Genomic DNA, 13,592 nt, shown 5'->3' with positions numbered 1-13,592 from the left:
TCTGCGATTTTTCATCAGCTTCAAGTCCATCTGTATGTCGGTGATGCAATTTGCGCCTCTGTTCATATAAACGATTTTCCCAATATCCGTCGAAATTTAATCATTCAAGGTAATTAAAATTAACTGCAACTCTGTCGACTCGATTTTTCAACACGCACACTCTTGAACCGCAGATTATACGTACCGCGTTTTGAAATTAAAATTATTATAGGCGTGTAAAAAATGATTGCAAGCCTCGTTTCCACACCGGTGATTTATTTATGAATTTTCGCAAAATAATTGCGATGCTGTGTGAATTTTAAATATGTTAGCGATGCGTTATAAAATGTGTAATTCAGAATTGAAATCAATTTGATTTCATACGATCTATGAATATTGTAACGTCTTCGATTTTCTAAAATCCAGCGATTCAATGAGTTCGAAATATCTATTTGCTATCGGTATTCCGTTTGGGTAAAAAACGCGATGAAAATCTGTGATGAAGAATGAGGGTCGGAAAATCTAGTGGCAAGCAATACATCGTAGGTGGTCACACATAGGTGTTGGCATTTGTGGTGAAAAGAGACAAAAAAAAAAAAAAGGAAGAAAAAAAAATCAAAATCGAGTATGAAATATAGCGCGCCGATATCGGTCGTACGGGATTTTCGCTGCGAAAAAGTGAAATACATTGTCGGAAAAAGTATAAGAGTAATACGGATGAGATGATATTAGCAGCGATTTTTTTCAACTGCATCCGAGTGTTACAGAAAGAGGTTTACCTGGTATTGACCCTCCAAAGATGTTTATTTGGGTACATTTGGATTCGATCCCGTCGCTACTCTCAACTCAGAGAATGGAGAAAGAGACCGAATCGAAGCCAGGATGATGTATATTTGTATTTATAATAATTTATTGTAAAAACAAAGAGTGTGAAGCTGTTCAGTTGAACAAATTGATTTTTGAAATTCGGTGGAGAATTCGGCTTTGGTCTTATTGAACCGGGAAGTAGAATTTGGTTGAATCGCAATATCAATAACGGGAAATAAAAGTAGCCGAAATATGAGGACAGTAACGAGCCTAAATAGTTACCATAAAGAATATGAAAGAGTTAGTAAGTATACGTATAAGCAATAGGTAACGTGCGACCGGAAACGATGGGGACGACGTAGCGACGTAGCGTTCGCATAATCTTGCAGATGATCGCGGGCGAATGCGTAGTATCTACCTAGATGAAAATTGGGCTGCAGCATTCTTTTTATCAACGAACCTCCGTCGGCAACCGACGTACGGATTAACTGGAGAGAGAGAGAGAGAGAGAGAGAGATACAGAGTGGATACAGCGGGCTGGCCGCGGTTTGCGGAGAACGGGGAACGAGGGTGCCAATAAAACCGGGGGTCACTACATCACGCCGGCAGCGTCCAACAGCAACGGCATCGCCGGTGGAACCACCGCTGGCACCAACTACGTCCAGCGATATACCGTCCAATATATTACACAGATAGGCATGCTAATTCAGCTCTATCCCCTGGCTCCCGCACATTCGTAAACCGCATCTATACGTGCGCGATATACGTATGCATACGTATACGTCGATCTCCGCGGTTCGGTGTAAGGTATAAGGTACGTGGGTGTGTTATATACGCCTGTGACGCGTAGGATGTAGAGCTGGTAGTTTGGCACCGTCAACCATTTTCCTGAAAATATTTTAATCCTTGTTTAAAACAGTCCAGGGAAAGGTTTTACGTTTTTTCAGGGTACGAATATCGAGCCTGTCTTCCGGGATCGGTGTGTCGATACTTCTTCCTGCAAACCCTCTCAGCGTGACTTGTCGTGTTCAGGGGTTTTCTGGTGGCACGTAACTACCGTTAATGGGTCACGCGATGGTGTTCAATGTGCCACCGAATTCGGTACATAGATTTCTGTCAGGGTTTCAAAGCTTGTTTGGATTTTCGAGCTTCCGCATCCTCGCACTGTAACTATTCCGTATAACGGGCAACGGTTTCAGGGTGATCTGTGTTCAAGCTCAGGTGACAACCGCGCGTGCAGCTTCGAAATTCGATGTGCTTATCGTTGATTTCGGGATTTTGACCAGCCGTTACAGACCTGCGATTATTCGGCGATTCCGTTAAAGAGATGAAACGGGAAATAATTGATCGTGTAGTTACGGCCAGGGAGTATAAATTGAGTCAACTCGTCTGTACGTTCGGAAAGCACCTGGACTTCGGTCTCCGACGAATACGAGGGATCTTTATATTGGTCTTTCGAACTATCGAAACGTTCGTAATATGACGTATCGGTGAAAAAAGTGGCAGCTACTTTATCAGGTGTTTCAGGTGAGCCAGATGGCCGAACGTGGAAATACGGAAAGGCACTAGCACCAGCGGCAAGTGCAGTGCATTACCTTCACAGCTGGCGCGACGCCGAGCTTTACGTTACAAATCACACTGGCTCAGTATATTAATTAATACATGGAAAAGTTTGGAACGACGCTGCTTAAAAGTTGGCTCTCTCTCTCTCTCTCTCTCTCTCTCGCCATTCAGGGCGACGGTCTTCTGGTCGGCTTCGATGTCGGCATACCTATAATAATGTTCGTAAAGCGTTAAGGACAGCTGACGCTTTTGCAGCGCCAAACTCCGAGGATAACCATGTTACGACATGACCTATTCCTGGAGGAACTGGGCTAAGGGCGTCTAGAGGGTACTCTTTTAATCGGTCAACTCGAGCTTTGAGCAGACGGAGGGAAAACCGGGTGACGACTTTCCAAAATCTGTTGTAGATATACCTGTCGCGTATCGATTTCGCGTTAGTATCTTAAACCCTGGAGGATACGTTGATCCCCGGCGATATTTCATTCGCAATTATTGTATAACCTGCATAGGAAATGTGTCAAACCGTTGGCAACGAGCATTAGCAAGTTTGCAGTGCGGTAGGTACCCGCAACTTCGGGAACGCGTGTTGGGAAACTATTTCATAACCGAGGAAAATCCCGACGGGGATTATCAACTCGCATCCATTTATACAGGCATGCATTCGCGTCGTACGATACCCAAGGATTCACTCGACGGGTTGTACGGTTGGTTTGAAGTTCACGACAGTCATCGTTTCGATTATTGTTACGCAGGGTGTGATTCGGGAAGATTGAGTGTGCTGTCAGTTTTACGGAGTCCCCTTTTTCGTCTCGGCGGTAATTTCATGTCGGATAGAACCGGGCTGCCAAAGGCTCGAAATGTACGAGCTCCTTCGCTTTTATTCATCTTTTGATACATTTCACTCGGAGTTTGCAGATTAGAGGTCGCGAGGCTCAGAAGTTCTCCGTGGCTGGTCGACCGCTTCGGGTAAGGATACGTATAAGGTACGTTATTTCATTACCGACCCGACCTTCCTTTCCGCTATACTCGCCGACCACACTCTCACTCTCTGCGCCATCGACGACCCTGCGCTATTTTCATTCTCCTCGTTCTCTTCCACCCCTCGGAGTATCGCTCTTATTCCACTAGCTCCACTTAACCGACTTTCGTGTTAATTAATTTGCTCGAGAGTTTTAACGACTTATCGCGCTACAATTAATTCTGATGAAATTGCATAATCTGCAGGTTGGTTCTACGCCATGCCGCTAATCGCTCGGCAGGACGAAAGAAATTTCAAATAAAAAAAAAAAAAAAATAAATAAACAAAAATAGAAACAGTTCAATAATTGTAATTAACTTTCTAAGAAGAAAGAAGAACATGCTTTCTGCCCTCGTAATTAAATGCTCACGTCGAGAAGTTTGATTCACGTAATTAGATGAACGTGAAAATTTGTCTGTCAATTTTCAATTTTAGCGAGTAGTTTTTTTTGTTTTTTTTCTTTCTTTCTTTTTTTTTCTGAACAGTTTCGTAATGTCAACGATCCTTTATACGACTGTTATTCCGACTGTTTTTACCGAATACAAGTTACAGCCAAAGTCAAAAGCGTCTGGATCCAAACAGATTACGACTTTGACGTGATTAGACATCAAAAGACGAGTCAACTCTTGCAATAAAACTTCTTTGACGAGGGAAAAGGAGCCCGCGAGGCGACCCCTTGTTCTTCAGAGAAGCACCCTCAAGTGTTAGGGAGCTCATGGTTGGCTCTTTTTAAAAGTAATTTTCCGATTACCAAATCTGTCCTTCCGAAAAGAGCGTATACATTTATATTTTTGTCTAAACAAGTTGAACAACTCGTATCCCTCGTTTCATAATAACAAAAAAAATTAAAAAATTGACCTCTCAGCTGTGGAAACGGGGAATAGCTAAAGTGCAACAAAAAGATGTAACTATCTGCTAACGTATCTTGTTAAGTAGAGCGGAATATGAAGAGAATCGGAAACAGGAACAAATAATAGTGGAGCTAGATTTTTTTCGGGTATGAAGAAAGATTAATCGAGTCTCGGGAATTCCAGTTCAACCTGAAACCAGGCATTCAAGTTTACTCGCACACAGATTGGCCGCTTAGAAAAATGGTCGGTTTTTACAGAAGAAATTGCGTTACCACGTGTCGGTTTAACGCACATCAACCCATCAAACGCTGTACCGATGTAATTTAAAAAAATTAATCAAATAATGTTTCACACGAAACAAAAATATTCTTAATTTCTGTAATACATAGAAATGGTTTTAATTTCAACGAAAAAAGACGAACAACTGGTATTAAAACCCGAAAGATTATGTTGCAATTTTGCGAAATCGTATTTACTCAGAACTGCGAAGTAATTTTTTTAATCAGTTTGATTAAACGGTTGATCGGGAAACAACGACGACGAAACGTGTCGTCTCGAGGATAGTGATAAATAGTCATGGTTCGAAAACCCGAGACCAGATGCATTACATGACCAAACATCGGTGGGCATATCTGCAGAGCACAGAATCCTGCAGAGAAATACGAATCCTGCGAAGTGCGACGAAAATTACGGTCGGTCTCCCCGTAATTACAATTCAACCGAACTTATGCCCATCGCTGAGATGTGTCAAGTATTTAATCAAAGCCAGGCCGAGGTTCGGCGGCACAATGGATGACGGCGGGGGCCGCCCGCCTTCGGTATGACTGGGGGTGCAATTATGTCGACCTCATTCGCGGACAGCTTTACTCCTCTCTCTCATTGTGCGCCGCCTCCCCCCCGCGTTCCCTCCGGATTCCGCCTCTCTCGATTCCACTCTAACCACTAATTCGGCACTCGCTCTCAGCTCTCCGATATTATTTCTCCTCTGCTCTTCTTTTTCCTCCATCTTCATTCAGTTTCTCCTTTTGGCCCGGCCAGCAGCAGTCCGAGCTTCGCGTCCCTCTCGCACGCCAGGAGCTATTACGTTCGCGTTACTCCAGAAAACAATTAGCTCCACAAAGCAGCCAACCAACTCTTTCTATTCTCTTATTTTTCTCTTTCTCTTTCTCCTTCTACTTCTCTTTCTCCTGTGAATATTCTCTCCCTGCATCGCGGTCGACAGGCGGGAAAAAGAGGGGAAAAATGAGAGTAAAAATAGGAGAAAACAAGGCGGAAAAAAAGGGGTGGAAAAAATTTTGCTCGCTCCACGACCCGACGCCTCGGCGACGACGCCGCTGTCACCACGTTGCACGTATCTGAGGATAGGAGAGCTGCTGCCCACCTGCTGCTGCTACCGATTTGCTACATCTGCTGCCCGTCCAGCACGTTTATTATCGGTATTTTTTGGCCGCATTTACCTGCAGTATCAGTTTCGTGCCTCATTTTTGCACGGTCTTAGCGCCGCGACAATCATTCGTGGAATTCTCGACTCGATGGCGATTAGCAAAACGGTTTTTTCAGCCTTGATCATATTATATACGAGTGGAAGTTTACCACTGGGCTAATTTATTCACTGAAAAGCCTCGAGGCCTGATCGTTTTTTCACAGACTTATGCAGCGTTTTATGTTATATTGTACGTATAATGTATATAGGACATTCCGTAAGCGAGAAAATGAGGGTATAAATATATACGTAGATTACCAAACAAATGAATATTTAATTTGATATCGGACATTTCACTTGTGAGATATAACTCAATTCGGCAGACATTTAGTTGAGGTATGTATGCCTATATTTTCTCGTTTCCTTGACATTCATTTGATTCTAACTTATAAAGTCTCAAAGTTGAGAATTAAAAAAGAAAAGAAAGAAAAAAAATGCTAGACATTAACAAAATCGGAAAAAAAATATTTCTTTCCATTTCGCGTCTTCGCGATGATTTTTTGTGCTGGTGATTTTTTCGTACGACTGACGGATGTTGGGATGTAAAGTAGTGCAAAAATAAGAACACTTTTGTGAATCATTGGTAAAAAAAATTAAATAATTCAGGGCTTGCTTTTCCGATCCCCGAAATAGCATGTTATATAAATTGGCGGCAGGTCGAGTTGGCTTGGAATGCCCCATGTACGAGCGAATTTTTTTTCCGGCCAAGTTCGCGTGATATGTCATAGGCATACTTTCGCATAGTTGAGTCGTGCAATTATACCTGCAAACTTGACTAGGTTGAAAATCGTTTTCTCAGAGGGTTTTTCTGGGCGCTTGAAATTCCAGTGAATGGCGCAACACGCGAAGTGCTGGACGAAGTGAACCGGCTGAAGAGGGAAACGCGATTTACTCAAAAGCATAAAAACTTTTCAACACACTCGAGGGGCACGTGGGGTCGTGATCTTTCCACCTTGCGGGGTTGATATTTTATTTTACTTTACTTCCTTACTAGGTGCTGCCGTAGTTACGTGCGATGCAAAATTTTTACCGCCCATAACTTGGCGGGAATTTACTCCCACGCACTGTGCACGAACGTTTTATGCGCCCACTGGATCCATCGATTCGCGATTTTTCTATTGCGCCATTGCGGCAATTAGCCTCTCAATTATAGCAAGGAAATTCTCCTTTTGTGGAGGGAAAATAAGCGTGTGGCCTCTGATCGATCCGTGTGCAATTTCGGGTGAAACTTGGCTGCCTTGTGCGTTGAAGCACGGAGCGATTTCACGTACAAACACAGAGTCCGCATCCGTGGGGTCGAGTTATACTTACCTGCGACTTTCGACTTTTATTATACATGCAAAATCCACTCAGAATTGGAAAAATGTAATTGGTTGAGAAAAAAAGACGAAAAGAAATAACTTTGAGCCCATCTCTCGTGGGACAGCCGGAAAAAAATTCTATCGACTCGGTCACTTGTTCTTTATTAGTTTTTTACCGTAAATAAAATGAAATTCCCCTCCTCCTCTCGGTTTTCCACCCCCTGCCGTTTATACTGCTACGTCCAAAACTTTTTAACTTTCTTCTGCGGTGAAAAGCAAATAGATTTCTTTGCAAATATTCCACAGCCACGTCACGTCGACCACGGTCCAGAGTCACTTTACGTATATAAAAAGAGAGAAAAAAAGTACACAATATCCAATATCTTAGCCAACAGCCAATTTTGTCTTCGTCTCGAAAATTATTCTTGTTGAGGTACGCGCGACTGTGTAAACCGATCGATCATTGTACCCGTCAAAATTTGTCCCGCGATACGAGTTGACATTTTTTTTCTTCTATTTCCAATTATTTGAACAAATACGGCAAACAAATTTGCTTTTTTCAAACTTATAGCTTATTCATTCGCATCAATAAACAATATCGATTCATAAATTACACCAGAAACATGTTACATTTCATTCTTACTTTGTCTTCGTCAGATCCTTACGATCACTGGTCAAATTGTCCGGAGAAGTTCATCGCTCTCGAAGTACTCGTGAATCTGGATGTGAAAAATTGTACGTTTGGTATCGAGGAGGATTCGAAACTTGCGAGAAACTCTGCAGGCTGATCAAGCGGAATACGTAGACGGCGATATCCAGCAATATCTGATGCGATCCACGTACTGCATCAGCCAGCGTCTGGAGGGACACGGCAGAGGTACGTAGTCTGCGAGTACCGTAGCTGTCTCGTATTATGGGAACGATTAAGGTGGTGATAAGCCACCGCCGAGGGATACGGGGATGGTATGTGACGTCGTCGGACAATCTATAGTTATTAGGGGAGATTACAGGCCCGGCGGCAATCTAACGGAATGGCTAGGACCCCTCAACCATCCTCCCAACCCCCTTCATCCTCGGCCAATCGCCGTTACGTTCGACCTTAATGCCTCCCTTAAGTCGGACATTTTATAAAAACTCATTCTACTACGAAATCGAAATTTCGAGTGCGCGCCCTTATCACAGGAGCTCTACGCGGTGATGTGTATATTGTGTAAGGTACGAAGGGGAGGATTTTAATATTTTCGTAATTGCACGTAGTAACGAAAATTATTTACTCAATGCATCGGCCATCTCACCCCAAGATTACGGTCGGTGAAATGCCACACTTGAGAGAGATGGCTTCTGGTGGTAATTGGTTATCGATATAAAAATATTTGAACCAATTGAGTTGGTCAGTTGATTGCAAATCTAAGAAAAATTTGAATAAGACGAAATTAGAATTCAAATAAATAATTGAAATGTTACGATTGTCAAGCGGATTTTACCAGAATTGGCTCAAGATTTACGAGAAAATAAAACAGAATTATTAGATTCAAAGAATAATCTTTGATTAAGGTGCAAAGAAGTCGGTGATTTTTATAATATGTATTTTTTTACACTTTTTTTTTCTTCACAAATCTGTGTTCTCAAATGAAACAGAATGTTCTGACGAATCTTTTTAATATCTCTAATATTTTTCGAGTATTCCAAGAAATAGAAATGATCGGTCGTGTCTCTCCCAGTGAGGTATCTTTTCTGGATTTACCTTATTAAATTAATGCGAATCGGCCTTTAATTTCGAGACAACCTAACAGAATCTCTGTTTTTCATTTGACTGCGAACACTGGTAGCTAGCGTTATTCTCGTGAATATGGTATTGAAGTGAAATTGGAAAAAGTTGTCGTATCGTTTTTGATCTGTGACTGATGCATCGTCGTATCGGCGCGGTAGTAATAATCGCGAGGGATGACGGGGCGCAGAATGCAAACAGGGATCTCGTAACGCCGAACAAATTTCTGTAAACTCTGTTCCTATACGGATCGGAGGACTGACATGCCAGACGCCGAATCCAAATCCTTCATGATTCACTGTCAATTATATTTGATTGGCGGCAATTTGTACAATTTACATTGAGCCTTGTCAAGATTGATTTCATGCACGATGCGGCCGCCAACGGGTTTTTCAGTTTCATTTATTCCTTCTTCTCAATCGTGGTAAACAATTTCTCGTAGTTTCGCACAGATATAATACCGCGCGTCATACCTAACCCACCACTCGTCTCTGTCTCTCTTCAAAAGCTCCGCCATTGCTATTTCTAAATAAAATCCTTACCACCGAGACGAACGATCCATTTTTTTCGTCCGCGCGGTAAAATTTGACGAGGGAATATTTCTTAGCACGAATTGACAGAATACCAGAATGGCAAATACCGCGACTGTTTTCGCGATAAGAGGTAACCGCAGGCTAACTTCGTCCGAACGATAGAGGGTGGAAAAAGTCGAGTCTTGCGTGTCGCCGGGGGTTCGAATGCGGTTGCATAATTCCACCGTAAACTTGGCGCTATTTTTGCAACCTCCATTAGCATAACCCGGCCGTTTTTAATTTCCACTTTGCTAAAACTCATCTTATCCGTATCAGAAGTATTCTGTATACGTACAAGTCTGCAGCGCGAAACTTTGGCTCGGATCAACGATCAAATCATAGCCGGGCGAGCGGCCTAAAAGGCAAAACTACCACCCGGCCAAGAAAACTCGATAATTATCGCACTCCATCGCGCACCTAACGTATAGTAGGTACGTTAGGTCTGATTGCGAACTAGGTCGGGCTTGACTGCTGCATAAACGTAGACGAGCGTGTGTATCGTAGGTCGGTGTAGCCTGCAGGGCGTAAGATCACGCGAGTGATTTCCGTTCATCGCATCGTCATTATCATCAACATCGCTTACACAGGTAACACGTATCCACGCACCCCCGTACCCGTAAGGCCAGGTCGAGTGGTTTCATCGCGATTAACCCGCGGTCGAATAAAACGGTCAAACAAGATATAATACAGCTACGAGTAATACGTAAACATCACGAGTATGGTTGCGTCGCAGACATTCGCGGGTTCACCGTCGAGTCGTGTAGTGATTTACGACCGTCTGCGCTATCTCTTCTTCGATGTCTTGGCTTGATTCGGGAAAAACAACCCTTTGTGAAAAATTCAATTTACATTTCTACGAACCTTTTTTTTTTCACGCGCTAAAGCCGCGCTGACAAACAGCTGCGTGCTTTGTTGGCAAGCTCAGCTTCTGCAAAATTCTAATGAGGGTAAAATTCGCCCGACAAAACTAACCCTGGCACATGCATTGTCGAAGGTGATGAAACCAACACTTTCCTCCCTGTTCTCTCCGTGCCTGCAGCAAAGGCTCTACGTGAGTCCCGTTTTATAAGGCGCGATGATGAATCGATGAGAAAATTCTTTAAACGAGCCACGTGAACCTCTTTCTACCCCAACACAGGTTTTCTATCGGGGAACGATTATAAATCGTTTGATCGAAAAAGCATTGTGTCGTATAAATCAGTGATCGATCGACGCTCTCTACCTCCCTCGCTCTCTCTTTCTCTCCCTCTCTCTCTCTCTCTCTCTATCGCTGCGATAGTCGCCGTTTCCGAGCTGTCATCCATGCGTCATTTCATTTCACCGACGACACGCGCTGATCGCTAATAATTCCGCTCCCTTGCCAATTTGACGCTATTCTATAACGTCGCGGTCTGGTTCTGTATCGGGGTATAATAACATAGTACCAAATATAGTGATATTCGCAGTAAGTTGAATTCATTTGCTACACGGTGGATGGTACACTGACATTTTGGGTAGCCTAGCCATGCGGAGTAATTAGTAATCAGACTTCGTGAAACGGGGTCTAACGCAGCTGTGGGTGTTTTCTTTTTTTCTTTTTTTTTTCATTCTTCCTTTCCTCTTGTCGCCAGCAATTAGGAGTCAGTCAGTCAGTCAGCCGGAGTCCGTCTGGCTAAATGCGTCACTGGCACTTATTATTCTTGTAGCCACTAGCCAGCGGGTAGATAGTGCTCGCAAACAGTCCGGTTAAGTCTGTTCCGTATTCAAAGTAATTCTCGCGTGTGTGTGCGTTTGTGTGTGCCCGGGTGTTGGTTGAGATCGGAGACCGAGTAAGAGACCACCCAGAACATAGCGCAGTCCTTTATTTCGCTCCTTCATTCTTACTTGCGTTCTTTCTTCTCCTTTCCTTTCCTACATTCGTTTCTTACGCTTGTGTTTCTATGGGCCATCAACCCGTTGCGTCGTCGCCGTATGCCAACCAAAGTATGTACGTATCCTCTTTGTAAGTGGAGTGTAAGCCTCTGCCGCGCATCTTCGATCTATATTAGTCTCTATGTGTATTTCGGTGCGAACCCGCCGTTTCTTTTCTTTTAAAACGTGTACCTACTTCATATGGTAAGTGATCAAGGTAGAGGCTAAGAAGCTTCTAGTGGCTTCAAAATTCGATTATGTATGTATGTATTGATGGGCGGTAAACTAGTTCATTTGGAAATGCGGCCTGTACCGAACAATCGACGCCCGTTACGGCTTACGTATTTTTCATCCCGTCACACGAGTGAAAAAAAAATAAAAAAAAATGGACAAAATGAACGAACGGGGGTGTGAATTTAAACGCAATTAACAATTCCGCTTATCGGTGCAATTTCGTCACTCTCAATTATGTCGTAAATATGTCATCAATTTCACTTCACTTTATGAAAGAAATATCTGCACAGCATTGATATTTTTATTCCACTTTTTTTCCAGACTCACCCGATGACCTTTAAGGCGGTTGCGGAGTGGGGGGTTTTCGGGTGGACGAAAATGAAACGCGTAAAATTTGTTGGAGAAATTTTACGGCGGAGTGAGCCCTTTGGGCGGGAAGATCGGCCACTCGACTTTGAAAAACAAAAGGCTGATCGGCAGCGGGGGAACGAAACCGACCAGGAGTGATCCTTACGCGTGGCCGACTTCCGCAAGCTTTAAATATATCCCGAAAGAAAGATGAAAATTGACGGCCAAGGGTGTAAAAGTAGAGCTTTCGACTCACCAGCTAAAGCTCAGCTCTTTACTCCGCAGCTTCAGACGATGAAAGAGCAGTCCAACGTTGCTGTCGATCGTCGTTACTGATTTTTTTTCTTTCAATACTTAACAATCACTCTGTTTGTTGATTTCCTCTTTTTTTTTTCTTTTTTTTTCCTTTAGGGTGAACAGTTCTTCCGTCTAGTTTCTCCACAAACTGCACTGAACGTCACTCGTAGAATCCAGCCTTTCAACCATGTGGAACTTTCGCCTTTCTCAGCTGCGTCGCGTGAGGGTGAAAACAAGCCGCACACTCCTGATAACCCAAAGCTGCAATCTATGTCTCGATGCTTTTGACCGACGAATTTCAAGTGAGTTACGGACGCATAAGCAACTGCTATTCAGTTGAGCTTTCGAACAGGTGCAACAATGCTTTCCCTGCAGTCCTGCTCGTTTAGCGAACGTGCACTAACTTTAGGCAATGCCTTGACACACAGTCGGCGATTTGCTCAAGCTTCGATTTGATTCCTCAACGACAAAATCGAGCGTCAATAAGGGTTGACTTCACGTGACTAAATTTCCGTGTCTAGGATATGTTTCAGACGGAAGGATTCCGATTGACCAAGCATGCCAGTTCGATGACTGGAAAAACTTGGAGAATTCCTTGGCCGCTAAGCATTAAGCGGACGCTGAGGAAACGGCTGGGATTTGTCTTGGAAGAGATGCCGGGATCTGAGCTCTGCAAGCTCGCATCAATGCCGGTCTACTTTCCGACCGAAGTCGCAATTCGGCTGTTACTGTCTCTGATCTGCCTTTCGAGTATTTGTTCTGCCGTAGGTGCTGAGGACTCTTTCCCACATTCAGCGCCAACTAAGGAACGGTTCAATCACGACTTGGATGCACCAGCCGAGGGCACATCCAGGCTCGAGCGTGGCTTTGACAGAGGGGCAAGGACTCGCGAGGGAAACGTCCGTTCACGAACAGTCCGCCGAGCGCACTGAGCTTAGACATCATCGTCCTCGACGGTTCTTCTGGATGAAGCGAGGTTCGGGGTTCGATTCCAGGCTGCGCTTGCGCCACGTCATGCGCCCGAAACCAACCCCCGGTAAGGACCGAGGACTACGAACGCCGCTCTAGTCGAGCTTCATAGTTTATCCTCACTTTTCTCTTACACAAACGTAAATGTATTCTCTTCCGATGTCTCGGTGCAGAAACTGATGCGGATACGAAAACCTGGCTGCATCCACCCGGAACGGACGAAAATTTTCGTCGTTAGTGTGACGCGATTACCCCGGTCTTCGACCTTTGACTTTGGTCCCAATTTTCTTCCGGGCCAACGACTCGGTCCCTAATGGCCTCAAGATTCATCTTCGATAGTCCGATGAGCCCATTGCTTCCAGGAAAATTCTTCGATCCTCAGAAGCTGGAACCTCCACCCTCACCAATATCGTAAAGCAGGTATACGTATGTGTGTATAAATGCGATATGTGTATGTGCGAAATGTTTAGGCATATCATTGGTTCGAATCGGTTTTCCTCTGGAAATCACCA

The 13,592-nt window shown here is 43.8% G+C and overlaps 1 protein-coding gene across 1 annotated transcript in view; it reads right to left on the bottom strand.

The window, feature by feature from the left end:
• The window catches only part of LOC124184397 (teneurin-m), a 344,914-nt gene extending 331,901 nt beyond the window's left edge, over window positions 1–13,013 (bottom strand). The window contains exon 1 of the mRNA XM_046574032.1: window positions 12,071–13,013. The gene's annotated coding sequence lies outside the window, so the exon portion shown is untranslated. The remainder of the gene's footprint in view (window positions 1–12,070) is intronic.
• Between the last annotated feature and the right edge of the window lie 579 nt (window positions 13,014–13,592).

The sequence above is a fragment of the Neodiprion fabricii genome, chromosome 6, assembly GCF_021155785.1.
Source record: "Neodiprion fabricii isolate iyNeoFabr1 chromosome 6, iyNeoFabr1.1, whole genome shotgun sequence".
Lineage (NCBI taxonomy): Eukaryota > Metazoa > Arthropoda > Insecta > Hymenoptera > Diprionidae > Neodiprion > Neodiprion fabricii.
Note: the sequence above shows the minus strand (reverse complement) of the source record. Positions and strands in the feature narration are given on the sequence as shown.